Source organism: Capra hircus, chromosome 20 (genome assembly GCF_001704415.2).
Source record: "Capra hircus breed San Clemente chromosome 20, ASM170441v1, whole genome shotgun sequence".
NCBI lineage: Eukaryota > Metazoa > Chordata > Mammalia > Artiodactyla > Bovidae > Capra > Capra hircus.
In genome coordinates, this window is record NC_030827.1 from 56,582,139 (window position 1) to 56,597,069 (window position 14,931).

The following is a 14,931-nucleotide window of genomic DNA, read 5'->3' on the forward strand; positions in this document are numbered from 1 at the left end:
CCAGCATGCAGGGGAACACGCCGTGGATCTGGAGGATTAAAAACAGTCATAACACATCGCACTAAGAAATGTCCAGATCTGTAACTGGAGACTGACTGACCTTTCTAAGAAAAATTCAGCAGTAGTTAACATCAACAGATGTTCACTACCAACAGAGAACATGAGACCATTAGTCACCAACTGAGAACGACAGGGCAATGGAGGGCTCGGGGCCAAAGTTTATTTATAGGTGTGATGGGTGAAGCAGCTATTTGTCTCAGTTGCTAGGTGACAGTTTAGGTTATAACAAATTCCCTCCTTCAAAAGTTTGTCAATATATGGGATGTCGATGTGTTAACTTTCTATAAAATATGGTTCAGCTTCAACTTCCAATCCGTATGGATTAAAAATAAAACCAGAAAAAAAAAATAAAAATAAAAATAAAACCAGAAAGTGTAAAATAATGTATTTTCTCTGGAGGTAGTTTGACAGTTCTTCTAAAGATCTTTGGAAATGGTTATTGTAATATGAGGGCTTAGGGATATGGAAAATCTTATAAGTGAGTGGAAAGGTGTGTGTGTGTGTGTGTGTGGTGTGTGTGTGTGTGTACTTGTTCATGTGTTTGAGAGAAAACAGCAATAGCTAAAAATATTGTTTAATGGGTTGACATTGCCCAACAGCAACAAACATATCCTTCTGTCCTGATAGCAAGATGAATATTCATGGAGTTTCACATTCTGGATGACTTCACGGTCCCCAGTCCTGTCTCCATGGGTCTCACTGGTGCTCGTGAGTCACGTGAAAGTAACAGAAGGTAGGGCTGGATCCAGGGATCTCCATGGCATGAAGACCCAGGTTTTACCAGAAGGAATTCTACCCAAAACACCAATTGCCAGTTCAGGAAACGTTTGGAATAAATGAGCCCTATTTCCTTATTACCTAATTTCAATGACACAGTAATGCTGCATTTCCAAGAAGAAAAGATTAAAACATTCCATGTAAGCGAAAGTTAGTTCTCAAATTATTTAGCCTTTTCGCCTATGGTCCACATATAAAGGAATACACACTAAATATTGTGATAGGTAACATATAGAAGCTTTCAGATAAATGAATAAAAATCATACATGGTGTCATTAGACTTGGCATGGGATATGGAATCACTTGAGGGTCTTGGAATATAATTAGCTGAAGCAGTGGAGAGAGGAAATAGAAATCTAAACTCCTGGGTCCCGAGCTTCACCTGGGAACCTAGATGAAGCTGAACCTTCTTCAGCATCTCTAGTTCTATAGCTCAGCATTCTGGGAGTCCGTAATCCATCCGTGTTAACTGCTCTAGCGTTCTTTCCCACTCATCTTTGAAATGCTGCCAAGTTCCATTCCAGGAAGTTCTTCCTGTGTCTCACTTCTCGTGATCAGCATTCTCATTTATGAAGGTCTCCTATTCTGTGTGTGTTTGTTCTCTGACCTCAGTAATTAATGTATCTAAGCCTCAGTTTCCTCATCCGTAGGACAGAATAATAAATTGCATCTCACGCATAGGCTGGATGTAACGATTAAATGTGATGGTAAGTTTTCAACATCATAGCATGGTGCTTGGCTCCTTGTAAGAATTAGTTGTTATTCTGATTTCGCATTGTCTGGAACCCCCTTTACTTGAACTTCTCATCGTCTTCTTTGGTGTGAGTTTTTTGTTCTGTTTCCATCCTTCCATTCTATTAAAACTTTATTTAAACGTCATCTAAATAGAACTTTAAAAGCTCTAATTTGAAAAGATACATGCACCCCAGAGTTCATAGCAGCATTATTTACAATTGCGAAGATATGGAAGTGACCTAAGTGTCCATCAGCATATGAATGGATTAAAAAGATGTGGTGTATATGTATGATGGAATATTACTCAGCCATGAAAAGAATAAGACTTTGCCATTTGCAAAAACATGAGTGGACTTAGAGAGTATTATCTTAAGTGAAATAAGTCTGACAGAGAAAGATAGATACTGCAAGTTCTCACTTATATGTGGAATCTAAAAAGTATAATAAAGTAGTGACTATGACCAAAAAATAGAACAAACTAGTGGTTGCCAGTGGGGAGGAGGGGACAGGGCAAAATAGGAGTAGAGGGGAGTAAGAGGCACAAACTATTAGATATAGCATAAGCTACAAGGATATATTGCACAATGGAGGGAATATAGCCAATATTTCCTAATAACTATAAATAGAGTATAACCTTAAAAATTATGTACTGCTATATCATATACCTGTAACATATAATATTGTATATCTGTATTACAAGTTGATTGTACACCAACTATACTTAAGTACAAATAAAACAAGATGAAAAAACTAACAAATGAAACCATTCGAGTACTAAAAACTAAAAAAACAAACAAAAAAAACCCCAGAAAGTAAAAGCTGAAAATCGCTCAGTTGTGTCCTACTCTTTGTGGCCCCATGGACTGTAGCCCGCCAGGCTCCCTTGTCCATGGAATTCTCCAGGCAAGAATACTGGAGTGGGTTGCCATGCCCTTCTTCAGGGGATCTTCCCAACCTAGGGATCGAGCTTGGGTCTCCTGCATTGCAGGCAGATTCTTTACTGTTTGAGCCCGCAAGGAAGCAAAAAAGAAACTGAACTGTCATAATAAACTCTGTGGAATCTTATTCCATAACTCTTTTTAATAGTTGTTTCTACCTTATAATTTAAAATATATTCTACAGTTCTCCATTGTACCCCTCCTCCCTGAAAAATGTAGCACTTTGTTTTACATTGTAAATGCCAGAAATCAGACTGAAGCCAGCTAGAGCCAAAAAAGGGGGAATGGGCTCTACAAAGAGGGCGTCTATGTTTGGGTTTGTTTTAGACTCAACAGAAACCAGATGACCTCAGACTGAGCATCAGGAGTCATTCATAGCCTCTACCCTCACTCACCCCTACTCCTTGCACTCCTTGTCCCGCTTTCTGTCTCTCTCCATCTGCTCCACGATTCCTGTCTCTTGTCGGTGATTATCTCCTCAAATCTAAAGCTCAAGGAATCTGTGCAAGAGTTATTCCAATATGCATTAGATGCAGACACATACTGTCTGCACTTATATAATTCCACTTATATGAGGGACCTTGTTGTTCAGTCAATAAATTGTATCCAACTCTTTGCGACCCCATGAACTGCAGCACGCCAGGCTTCCCTGTCTTTCACCATCTCCCAGAGCTTGCTCAAACTCATGTCCATTGAGTTGATGATGCCTTCCAACCATCTCATCCTTGGTCGCCCCCTTCTCCTGCCCTCAATCTTTCCCAGCTTCATGGCCTTTTCCAGTGAGTCAGCTCTTTATATCAGGCGGCCAAATAGTCGAATTCATAGTGAGAAAGTACATGGGTAGTTGCCAGGGGCCAGCTGAGGAGGTGGGGAGGGGGACGGGGAGTTGGTGTTTAACAAGGACAGAGTTTCAGTTTAGGAAGGAGAGCAATTCAGCAGACGGATGAAGGTGAGAGTTCCTCAACAGTGTCAATGCACTCGGTGCCACATCACTGTACAGTGAAATATGGTTAAAATAGTATGTTATGTTACTTTGACCACAATTTAAAAAAAAACATTAAAAAGGAAATATGTGCAAAGATTTAAACTTTGGTATATTAAAACCTGTTCTTTTGCTTTGAAAAATTACTTTCATTTTAAAAATATCTTCTGAGTTTTAGGTTCACTGTGCTCAGTCGCTCAGTCATGTCCAGCTCTTTGTGACCCAGTGGACTGTAGCCCGCCAGGCTTCTCTGTCCTTGGGATTTTTCAGGCAAGAACACTGGAGTGGGTGCCATTTCCTTCTCCAAGGTTCACTGCTGCTGCTGCTGCTGCTGCTGCGTCGCTTCAGTCGTGTCCGACTCTATGCGACCCCATAGACGGCAGCCCAGCAGGCTCCCATCCCTGGGATTGTCTAGTAAAGAACACTGGAGTGGGTTGCCATTTCCTTCTCCAATGCAAGAAAGTGAAAAGTGCAAGTGAAGTAGCTCAGTCGTGTCTGACTCTTCACGACCCCATGGACTGCAGCCTACCAGGCTCCTCCGTCCATGGGATTTTCCAGGCAAGAGCATTGGAGTGGGGTGCCACTGTTCACTAGTATATACTAAAAAGATTTATTATTCTATAAAACATACAATAATGAAACAATAGTAACATATTCAACAGGCTCTCCTCGTATATCTAATCCCCAGCTTGGTTTTTAAGTGTCCCCACCAACCCACACCCCCAACCCCCAGCAAATAGCCCTCAATTCAATGAAATGTCGTTTTATAAAAGTGAGTTTCATATATAACGCGAGCAGGGGAGAACTCATTTTGGGGTCACACCTAATCCTTTTGCTCACTGGTTGAGATGCAGTCAGATCACTCACTGGTCATCTTGAGATCCCTGAGGTGGGACAGACAGACAGACAGCTGCACTCAATGCAGGTGATTGAAATGAACCGAAAGGGAAATGATACTGAAATGCATTGTTTGTTCTCTGCCAGGATTCATTTATTTCAGCATTATTTTTGGTTGTGCTCAAAGACACTTGGGAGTGAAAGAGATAAAACAGGCTGCCAGCACGTGTTCTTTCCTCCGGAATTACCGTCTATTTTTAAAGAGCACCCGGGAGTCACATTTCTTAGTCTCACAGAACCCCCTAATGGAGAGAATTGTGTGCTGCACCCGGAAAGCCAAATGCATTCCTGGTTCATGTACGGAGCCCTTAAACTGTGCAAAGGCTAGTTTGCCTTTTAATATAAAATTTAGACAGTGTTTTTGTTAAGTAGATTTTTAAAGAAAAAAAGATACACAGTCAAGTGAAAGGTACTTTGCTGTATACGTGAAACTAACACAATATTGTAACTATACTTCAATGAAAAAAGATGAAGAAAATTCTTTACCGCTGAACTATAGTGCCACTATTATCATTTGTTAGTTTGATATTTTGTTGAATAAATACTGTGCAAGGAGGTCACTATGCATATATTAAAAGAGTACATCATATATGACAGCATCAAAACCCATCAGATTTCTAGGAACAAATGTCATGAAGGGTGCATCACCTCTATACTAAAAGGAGTAAACTAAAGATAAAAGAAAAACCAAATTATACTCATATGTTCATATACATCTGTGTGTGCATGTATATGTAATAGCTTTACAATAGATCTTGAAATATAGTAGCGTATGTCTGAACCTTGATGCATCTTTTTCAAGATTTCCTTGGCTGTTCTAATACATTTGAATCAGTTCTAATGAGGTGGATGACACTGGAGCCTATTATATAGAGTGAAGTAAGCCAGAAAGAAAAACACCAATACAGTATACTAATGCATATATATGGAATTTAGAAAGATGGTAACAATAACCCTGTATGCAAGACAGCAAAAGAGACACAGATGTATAGAACGGTCTTTTGGGCTCTGTGGGAGAGGGTGAGGGTGGGATGATTTGAGGGAATGGCAATGAAACATGTATATTATCATATATGAAATGGATCACCAGTCCAGGTTTGATGCATGGGACAGGGTGCTCGGGGCTGGTGTGCTGGGATGACCCTGAGGGATGAGATGGGGAGGGAAGAGGGAGTGGGGTTCAGGATGGGGAACACATGTACACCCGTGGCTGATTCATGTCAATGTATGGCAAAACCACTACAATACTGTAAAGTAATTAGTCTCCAATTAAAATGAATAAATTTATTAAAAAAAAAAAAGAGTACGAGACACCAGGGCTGTCTCTCTGTGTGCACACGAAAAAGTCACAAGAGCACACCACGAGATGGTAGTTATCTACAAGCCACGTAGAGGGTCCTCACCAAGAACTGTGTCTGCCAGCACCTTGATCTTGGACTTCCCAGTCAAAAGAAGTGTGTTGCTTAAAAAATAAATAAATTCTCATGTAAATTTTGGGATTCGGCAGCCAATTGGCATAAAATCTGATGAGATTTTGAATTTGTAGGTCAAATTGGAGACAATTGACATATTTACAATATGCCAATATATCTACTCCGTGAACATATTCCTCTATTTACTAAGGTTTTCTTAAGTTTTTCTTACTAATATTTTGTAGCTTTTAGTGTAGCGATCTATGCATCTTTTGTAATATTTATTCCTAGGTATTTGGTGGCTTTTGATGAGACTGTAAATTATATACTTAAAAGTTTTTTGTTTTTGTAAGTTTCTATGTTATAAATATATGAAAACTCAACTGTATAAAAAAGGTATGAAAGAAAAAATTAGAAAATCATTTAGATCCCAGTTTGACCATGTGGGTTATTTGGTCCATAATAAAACTCACCACTTTTTATTCCTACGTATGACAGAGTTTGGAGGAGGAAATGGCAACGCACTCCAGTATTCTTGCCTGGGAAATTACATGAACAGAGGAGCCTGGCGGGCTACAGTCCATGGGGTCACAAAGAGTCAGACACAACTTAGCCACTAAACAACAACAGCATAACACAGTTAAATTACTTTAAATCAGTTGGATCCTTTGAGACCCTGCTTGGACCACAACACGTGTTAGTCCATTTCAGTCTGGACTCATTGTTCTCCGCTACCAAGGTCGGACCTCTGAGCACTCTACCCCATTGTGTGAATTCTGAGTATTTCTAGTCCCGTCGGTGGGATCCAGTGTCCTCCCCAGCCCTGTGAGCACAGGACTCCCTTCCCTCATTCCCTCACATCCTTGTTGATGCTTTTTGTTCCTCACTCGTACCATGGTCACCCTCAGCTGGAGAGTCCAGGGGACCCTGGAGGTGGCCTGTGTTCTGTTCAAGCTCTTAGCCCCCTCCCCTGCACACACTGTTGTGCCAACTCCAGCCTCTGTTTACTCTCACGTCTGCCTCCTCAATTTGGCTAGTTGCCAGGACCCGCCTTGGGAGGGGATGGCACCTCCCTGCTCTGGAAGGACAAGTTGGGTCCCTGCTATACCATCTTGCCTGAAGCAGAATTCCCCTCTTGTCTCTTATTTTTGAAACAAGAATGCTATGTGATTTTCTCACTGGGTGTTTCTTATTTTGATCTTAGGATAAGAAACACCTGACTCAAGATGAACTTATTTGCAAAGGAGAAATAGAGGCACAATGTAGAGAACCAATACTTAATGGACACCAAAGAGGGGAGGGGGTGCAGAATGAATTGGGAAATTGAGACTGACATATACACACTATTGATAGTATCTAGAACCTACACAGGAAGCTCTGCTCACTGCTCTGTGGTGACCTAAATGAGGAGGAAATCCAAAACAGAGAGGATTTATGTATACGTATACCAGGCAATCCTAAAGGAAATCAACTTTGAATACTCATTGGAAGGACTGATGCTGAAGCTGAAGCTCCAATACTTTGGCCACCTGATATGATGACCTGACTCATTGGAAAAGACCCTGATGCTGGGAAAGATTGAGGGCAGGAGGAGAAGGGGTTGACAGAAAATGAGATTGTTAGATAGCCATCACTGACTCAATGGACGTGTGTTTGAGCAAACTCTGGAAGATGGGGAAAGACAGGGAAGTCTGGTGTGCTGCAGTTCATGGGGTCAGAAAGAATCGAACAGGACCTAGCGAGTGAACAACAGCAAATAGCTGATTTACTTTGGTATGGTAGAAAATAACAGTGTGGTAAGGCAACTGTACTCCAATAAAAATTAATTTTAAAGAAAAGAAATGCCTGCCTGAGAATCACCTGGAATGCTATTTTCAAAGGGCAGATTTCTGAGGTCACCCCAGGCCTGCTCTACCACAGTTTCTGGAATAAGACCCTGACCGCTGTTTAAACAGTGCTCTGGAGTTCACACATACTTTCCACGTAGTAACTGCCTTAAGAGATTACTTTGGCCACATGTAATATCTATGCCTAAGTCTATTCTAATAATTGCCTGATAGCTCAGTTGGTAAAGAATCCGCCTGCAACGTGGGAGACCTGGGTTTGATCCCTGGGCTGGGAAGATCCCCTGGAGAAAGGAAAGGCTACCCACTCCAGTATTCTGGCCTGGAGAATTCCATAGACTGTATAGTCCGTGGGGTCGCAAAGAGTCAGACACAACTGAGCGACTTCCATTTTCACTTAGTTTTCATTTTCTCAGTTCCATGGACAGAGGAGCCTGGCAGGCCGTACTCCATGGGGTTAAAAAGAGTTGGATATGATTGAGTGCATGGTGTGCGCATACACACACACACAACAGATGTGGAGGCAGAAAGAAGAGATGTTGGCTCTGACTTCTCCTGGGAACCCAGAGCTCCCTTCTGGGGCAAAGTGAGGCTGCTTGTCTCAGGAGCCATTTCCCTTAGAACTTCTCAGGCTGGTGGAACCATGTTGGTTCTTCAGTAAGCAACTGCTTGTCTTGAGCATGTTCTTTGTCCAAAATCTATCCCTTTAGTTTCTCTTAAAAAGGAGACTGTAATTTGCTATATGACTCTGGAAACTCAAACCAGGGCTCCGTGACAATCTAGAGGGGTGGGATGGGGATGAGAGGGCGGCTAAAGAGGGAAGGGACATACATAAACATGTGGCTGATCCGTGTTGATGTATGGCAGAAACCAACACAATACTGTAATTATCCTTCAATTAAAAATAAATCAGCTTTTAAGAAAAGGAGAATGTAACTAAATGGACATTTTGGAAAGCTCTGCACAGCTGCAGACTCTTGGGCAGAGACCAAGTGACAGATGCGAAGGCTGGGAGGTATGGCTTCTCCGGGAACCATGTGACCTGAATTCTTGGAGAGTCTGGGAAGCTGGGGCTGATGGTAATGATGGAGGGACTCTCACGTGGTCCTTGTCTCCTGGCAGGAGTGTGCCGAAGATTCATTCCTTCGAGAGAGAGAAAATTAGTGGGAGAAGGAAGCAAGTGAAGGTAGGGAGGAAAGAAGGAAAGAAAAAATGGTAGACCAACAAAAGAAGTGCATGTTCTCTCTGAGACTGTGGAGGAAAAATCCTTAGCCCTGGAATATTAATGTTGAAGCCATTGGTATCTATTTTTCTTTTCCTCTTGAATGAACATCAGTCATAGAACACTTAACACTCTTTGGTGAAGAACTTGGTGAGTCAGACAGAGAAGCAGAAGTATCATATGGCATCCCTTATAAATGGAATCTAAAAAGAAATGATACAAATGAACCTAAATAGAAGCAGACTCACAAACTTTTGATCGCTGGGGGGAAGGATGGAGGTAAGGGGTAGTTAGGGAGTTTGGAATGGATATGTACGTGCTGCTGTGTTTACAATGGATCACCAGCAAGGACCTACTGTAAAGCACAGGGAACTCTGCTCAGTGTTATGTGGCAGCCTGGATGGGAGGGGAGTTTGGGGGAGATGGATACATGTATATGTATGGCTGAGTTGCTGATTAACAACTATCAGAACATTGTTAATCAGCGATTCCCCAATGCAAAATAAAGAGTTTTAAAAAAATTTTAACGATTAAAAAAAAAAGAAGAAGAAGAACTTGGCCAAGATTCACACCATTTTTCAGCCTCCTTTCTCTTGGTCGGGTCTTTCGTTGTCCGTTGATCAGCGCCAGGGATGGTGGGAAGGGAGCCACATGCCATGTAAAAGATCTGTCTCCCTAGCATCGTCCAGTATTCACAGCAGATCCTTTCTCTGGTTATGCGTTTTCCAGAGGAGGCTCTCTAGGAAAACCTAGAGTTTGTTTCTGGAGCAACTCAGAGCCTGTGTGCACCCATGCATGTGAGTACGTATGTGCAGCTGTAACCTGTATTAACTTGTCAACCACCCATCAAGCATGACTCTTATGTTCTGATGAATATTTGGATTCTGAACAGGAAGTACTCTTTTCTTTCTGTAAAGAGTTGGTCCTAATGATGCCCTGTTGGTCTTGGTCACAACCCATTCCCCCTGACTCTAAAGGAGTGAGTTTGATCAGCTTGTGTTCCTTCTTGTTCTAAATTACAATACATGGTCTCTTCCAAGATGTCATTGAACGGATTCTTCCCTTGAAGAGGGCACATGTTTTAAAGGGAAGAGAACTGTATTGGAAATCAGGCTCTGCCCTAAACTAGCTGAAAAAATAGGGATCTCCCTTTCCCCATTTATAAAAGAAGGGAATTTGAAAAGTTTCCATCAAGTGTCCCATCTCATTCTAAATTATATAACTGTATTATTCAAATATATTATGTAACTGAATTACCTAAATAGAACTGTGGTGATGTCAGTTACTGGTAGACTACATATAATGGAAGACAATAGAAATGTATAGCCCACTAGTCCTCAGAATTAGCCACTGGAAAATTGAAAAGTATTATGAAACTCCCAGAGAGTAACTGTGCCAGGTGCATGTTTTATTTAGAGTGTACATGTAGAGTGACATCTCTTCTTGGCCCTTGAATTCCCATTTTCTTCTTAAATCATATTTCCATTAAATTTTATTCAGGACAATCTATACATTATTTTTATCTCAGACATTTATACTCTTTCCAAAACCCATTTGGTTAGATGATATATTCATGATTTACACAATGAATTTCTCATTTCTGTTTGTGATTTCTACAGTAATGCGGGTATCATTAGAATAGTTTAAGGCATTTAAAAAGATGTTTTGATAAGCCTCAAGTATTTTAGTTCCCCACATAGAGATTGAATCCTGGCCATGGAGTGAAAGCACTGAGTCCTAACCACTAGCCCATGAGCGAACTCCCTAAGGGGATTTTGTTAAAAGTAAAGATGAGTAACCAGTGGAATTTGTTGTCCCAAAGTACTGTGACAGGAGGTAACATTTGTATTTTGACTATAAGATGTAAAGTGGGATATACTCATGTAAGAATGTTACTCATTTAATTAAAAGAATGATTATACATTTAAGCATCAAAAATCAAAGACGCTTGCTCCTCGGAAGAAAAACTATGACAAATCTAGACAGTGTATTAAAAACCAGAGACTTTCTTTGCCAACAAAGGTCCATATAGTCAAAGCTATGCTTTTTCCAGTAGTCATGTATGGATATGAGATTTGGACCATAAAGAAGGCTGAACACCGAAGAATTGATGCTTTTGAACTGTGGTGTTGGAGAAGACTCTTGACAGTCCCTTGGACTGCAAGGAGATCCAACCAGTCAATCCTAAAAGAAATCAATCCTGAATATTCATTAGAAGGACTGATGGTGAAGCTGAAGCTCCAATCCTTTGGCTACCTGATGCGAAGAGCCGACTCACTAGAAAAGACCCTGATGCTGGGAAAGATTGAAGGTGGGAGGAGAAGGGGACGAGAGGATGAGATGGTTGGATGGCATCACTGACTGTACAGACATGAGTCTGAGCAAGCTCCAGGAGATGGTGAAGGACAGGGAAGCCTGGCCATGCTGCAGTCCATGGGGTCGCAAAGTGTCGGACACGACTGAGTGACTGAAAGGCAGCAACAATCAAGGAGTTTTAAATCACGGGTGTGAATGTGTACATGTACATAGCTTTAAGAACAGTGATATTGATGCATCATTCCTGTGTATCCAGCACTTGAATTAAGATATATAACATAAGGATATTCAGGAATTGCCATCTTAAGTCTTATTCCTTACATACTCTCATCTGAGGTAACTGCTCTCTTGAATTTTGTTTTTTTCTGTTTTTAACGTTTCCTTGCTTAAAGAACTGTTAGCTTAATGTGATTTTAAGCTTTATAAAAATGAAATTATGCTGTGTGTATTCTTCTGTGATTTTTTCCCCCTCAATATTACGATCCCAAGGTTCATGTATAAACTTGGAACCTGTGTTCCTTCATTTCCATTCTGTCTTTCATTTCTGAACACAGCTCACTTTATTTGTTCATTATCCTAATGCAAGTATGTTTTAAATTTGCTTCAAAATACAAAATGTTCACTCATTCCATTCTAATCATTAAAATAATAATAATCGAATTAGTTCCATTATGTTTTTCATAGATTTTTGTTAGAATTATATTTGCCAATCAATTTAACCAAATGCTCATATACTACTTACTATGCCTACAGAGTAGAAATTAAAATCTTTATTTATTAGGTTAGCCAAAAATTTTGTTGGGATTTTTCCATAAGATGTTACCCCAAATGAACTTTTTGGCCAACCCAGTATGTCATGCACTGAGCCAGCCGCAGAGGAGCCTACCCTTGGCAATTTGTTAACAAGCGTATGTTATTGTAGAAAAGAAGCCATAGGTTAGTAGCCAGTTCAGTTTTTACTCCCCTATACAAAATCGTTTCCCACTGAGTTGATACACGGCAAGGTTTTGTTACAGATAGTGACCGCCTAGCTATGCACTTACTGTTTCTTTTAATAGGTCTGGAATCATTCACAGGATATGCAGGCCTAGTGCTAGATTTGGTCACCAGTGTCAACAGGCTTGCTCAGTGAGTCCTGAGTGGGTAGAGTTTATGAATACATAAACTGACAGCTAAATGTCCCCAAAAGTTCATTTCTTACAATAGCTGGGAAATCATTTGGCAAATGTCTACCTCATGGAGTAGCATCCGCCTGAACACTGGAGGCTCACTGACTGTCTGGCAGAGCTTTGGTTGAGGCTGATAGAGCAAAGAGGAAGGACAATACTTTTTTTTTTTTTTAATGCTTTTTTAATGCTGTTGACCTCACTTAAATTAGCTTAAAATTTATACTAAAAAGGGAAATTGTATTGCTTATAGTTGTCATGGTGTTGATTTGAAAACTTATTAAAAAGAAACAGTTTCTGGGTAGTTGAGCATCTAAGGGCCAAAGTGGCTTTGATTTATCATAGGGCTGAGTTGAAGGCAGGAGGAGAAGGGGACGACAGAGGATGAGATGGTTGGATGGCATCACGGACTTGATGGACACGAGTTTGAGCAATCTCCGGGAGTTGGTGATGGACAAGGAAGCCTGGAGTGCTGCAGTCCATGGTGTTGCAGAGAGTCAGACGCAACGGAACCGCTGAACTGAAAGTGAAAGTGTGTGGAAGTGTTAGTCATTGAGTACAACTCTTTGTGACCCATGGAATGTAGCCCTCCAGGCTCCTCTGTCATGGGATTCTCCAGGCAAGAATACTGGAGTGGGTTGCCATTCCCTTCTCCAGGGGATCTTCCTCACCTAGGGATCGAACCTGGGTCTCCTGCCTGGCAGGCAGACTCTTTACCGTCTGAGCCACCAGGGCTACTAGAGTCCAATCTAGAGATCAGTCTCACTCTGGCACCCTTGCAGTCACAGTTCAGAGGACACTTCACTAACAGTGTGTCCTCTACTAGACACATTTGTTTAAAATTACCTATGAAATGATTGAATTTGGGGGCCCTTGGTAGATCTTGTTTGGTATATTTATGTGATAAGGTAGTATTTTAAGAGTGGCATTTGAACCTGATGGCTATGTAACTGTAAGAAATGCCCACTGTCTGCATGTCTCCCTCCTGGAGCAGTTGCGAACAGTTTAGTTCCTGTAGAAAAAAATGAAGACGGGGACCCACAGTACAGATGATTGAGAAAAGATATTCTAGAAAAATATGGGGTATTGAGAGATCTTGTTGAGCTTAACAGTTTTCTACTGAGTTGACCAACATGGAGTACCACTGACCCTTGAACAACCTGGGTTTGAACTGTGTGCATCCACTTAGAGTGGATATTTCTCAATAGTAAACATACAGGGTCTGTTGTTGGCTAAATCCTTGGATGCAGGGGAACGACCAACATGAAGGGCCAACAATAAATTGTACATACATGGATTCAGTGCAGCGTTGTGCAAGGGTCAGGGGTGTACTGAAAATGCAATATTGGTTTTGATGTTGAGGATGATAAGATTTATGCCAAGGTTTCTTTCAAGGTGCTGTGGCTTCTGTATCCTTAAGGTTTAAAACATTACTAAGAATCCCACAAGGTCTCTTGCTATCATCCCAGCTCCCTGCAATGTCGTTCTCTGGTTTTCTCTGCTGCAGCCACACCAGGCTCAATGGTGCTTCAGCTCCATCTCACACCAGGGCCTCTTGCACACGCTGTACACTGTTTTGTCTGGAACCCTTCCAAGCCCTTATAGGAAATAGTGCAAATCCAGATCGTACTGTGAAAGTGACAACTTCACGGATGCCCCAGAGCCTCCACCCTATGCTTTTCCTTTGTTGTGACCAGATAATCATGGAGTTCTGTGCTGGCCTTGGCCTGTGAACTTCCTTGGACAGATATCTGACTTGTTCATCTCTGAATTTATATGGCTTTTCCAGACAGTGTAGTCACTAGGAGGTGCTCAATGAATATCTGCTGAAGCAGTGACTATTGAGTGAATTATCCAAAGTTAAGTTAAAAGTTTTGTTTTCTTTTTCTCTCTTTAGCTGGGAAGTTATCAATTCTAAACCGGATGAAAGACCCGGGTTCAGCCACTGTCTTGCAGAATCATGGATGAACTTCAGCATATTTCTTCAAGAAATGTCTGTGTTTAAACAGCAGAGCCCTGGCAAGGCAAGTTTTCCAGGAAAGGAGAATGATGTGTGTGCTTTAAGATGTGCGATAAACTTGGAAACAAATGAATTAACCTATTTCATCAGTTTTTAAGAGTTCTCCAACTCTGAATGTAACATACTAGGAACTGTGCCATAAAAACTGATATTAGCAAGGTTTGGAAATGTTAGTGTGTTAGCCACCAGAAAGTCCTCAACCTTATAATTTAATTGGAATTGGATTTCTATTTTATCAATATCTATGTAGCTTATTAGCTAAAATAAAATGAATGATGATTTGTCTTCTTACTCAGTCAGACCAAAGATAAAAATGTGTTAGGGGCTCTGTGACAACCTAGAGGGGTGGAATGGGATCGGAGGTGGGAGGAAGGTTCAAGAGGGAGGGGACATATGTACACCTAAGGCTGATTTACATTAATGTATGGCAGAAACCAACACGACATTGTAAAGCAATTATCATTTAATTAAAAATCAACTAATTAAAAAAAGAATTTCAGTTTATGTTAATCTAGACTAGTTCTCAAGTCAAAGGGAGATAGAATGAACACATAGCCCTTTG

General features: G+C 41.0%; 1 long non-coding RNA gene across 1 annotated transcript in view; it reads left to right on the forward strand.

The window, feature by feature from the left end:
* FAM134B overlaps nucleotides 1–14,931 on the forward strand; it is a 156,196-nt gene that overhangs the window by 131,266 nt on the left and 9,999 nt on the right. The window contains exon 4 of the long non-coding RNA XR_001919793.1: nucleotides 14,247–14,373. This is a non-coding gene — a long non-coding RNA (family with sequence similarity 134 member B). The remainder of the gene's footprint in view (nucleotides 1–14,246; nucleotides 14,374–14,931) is intronic.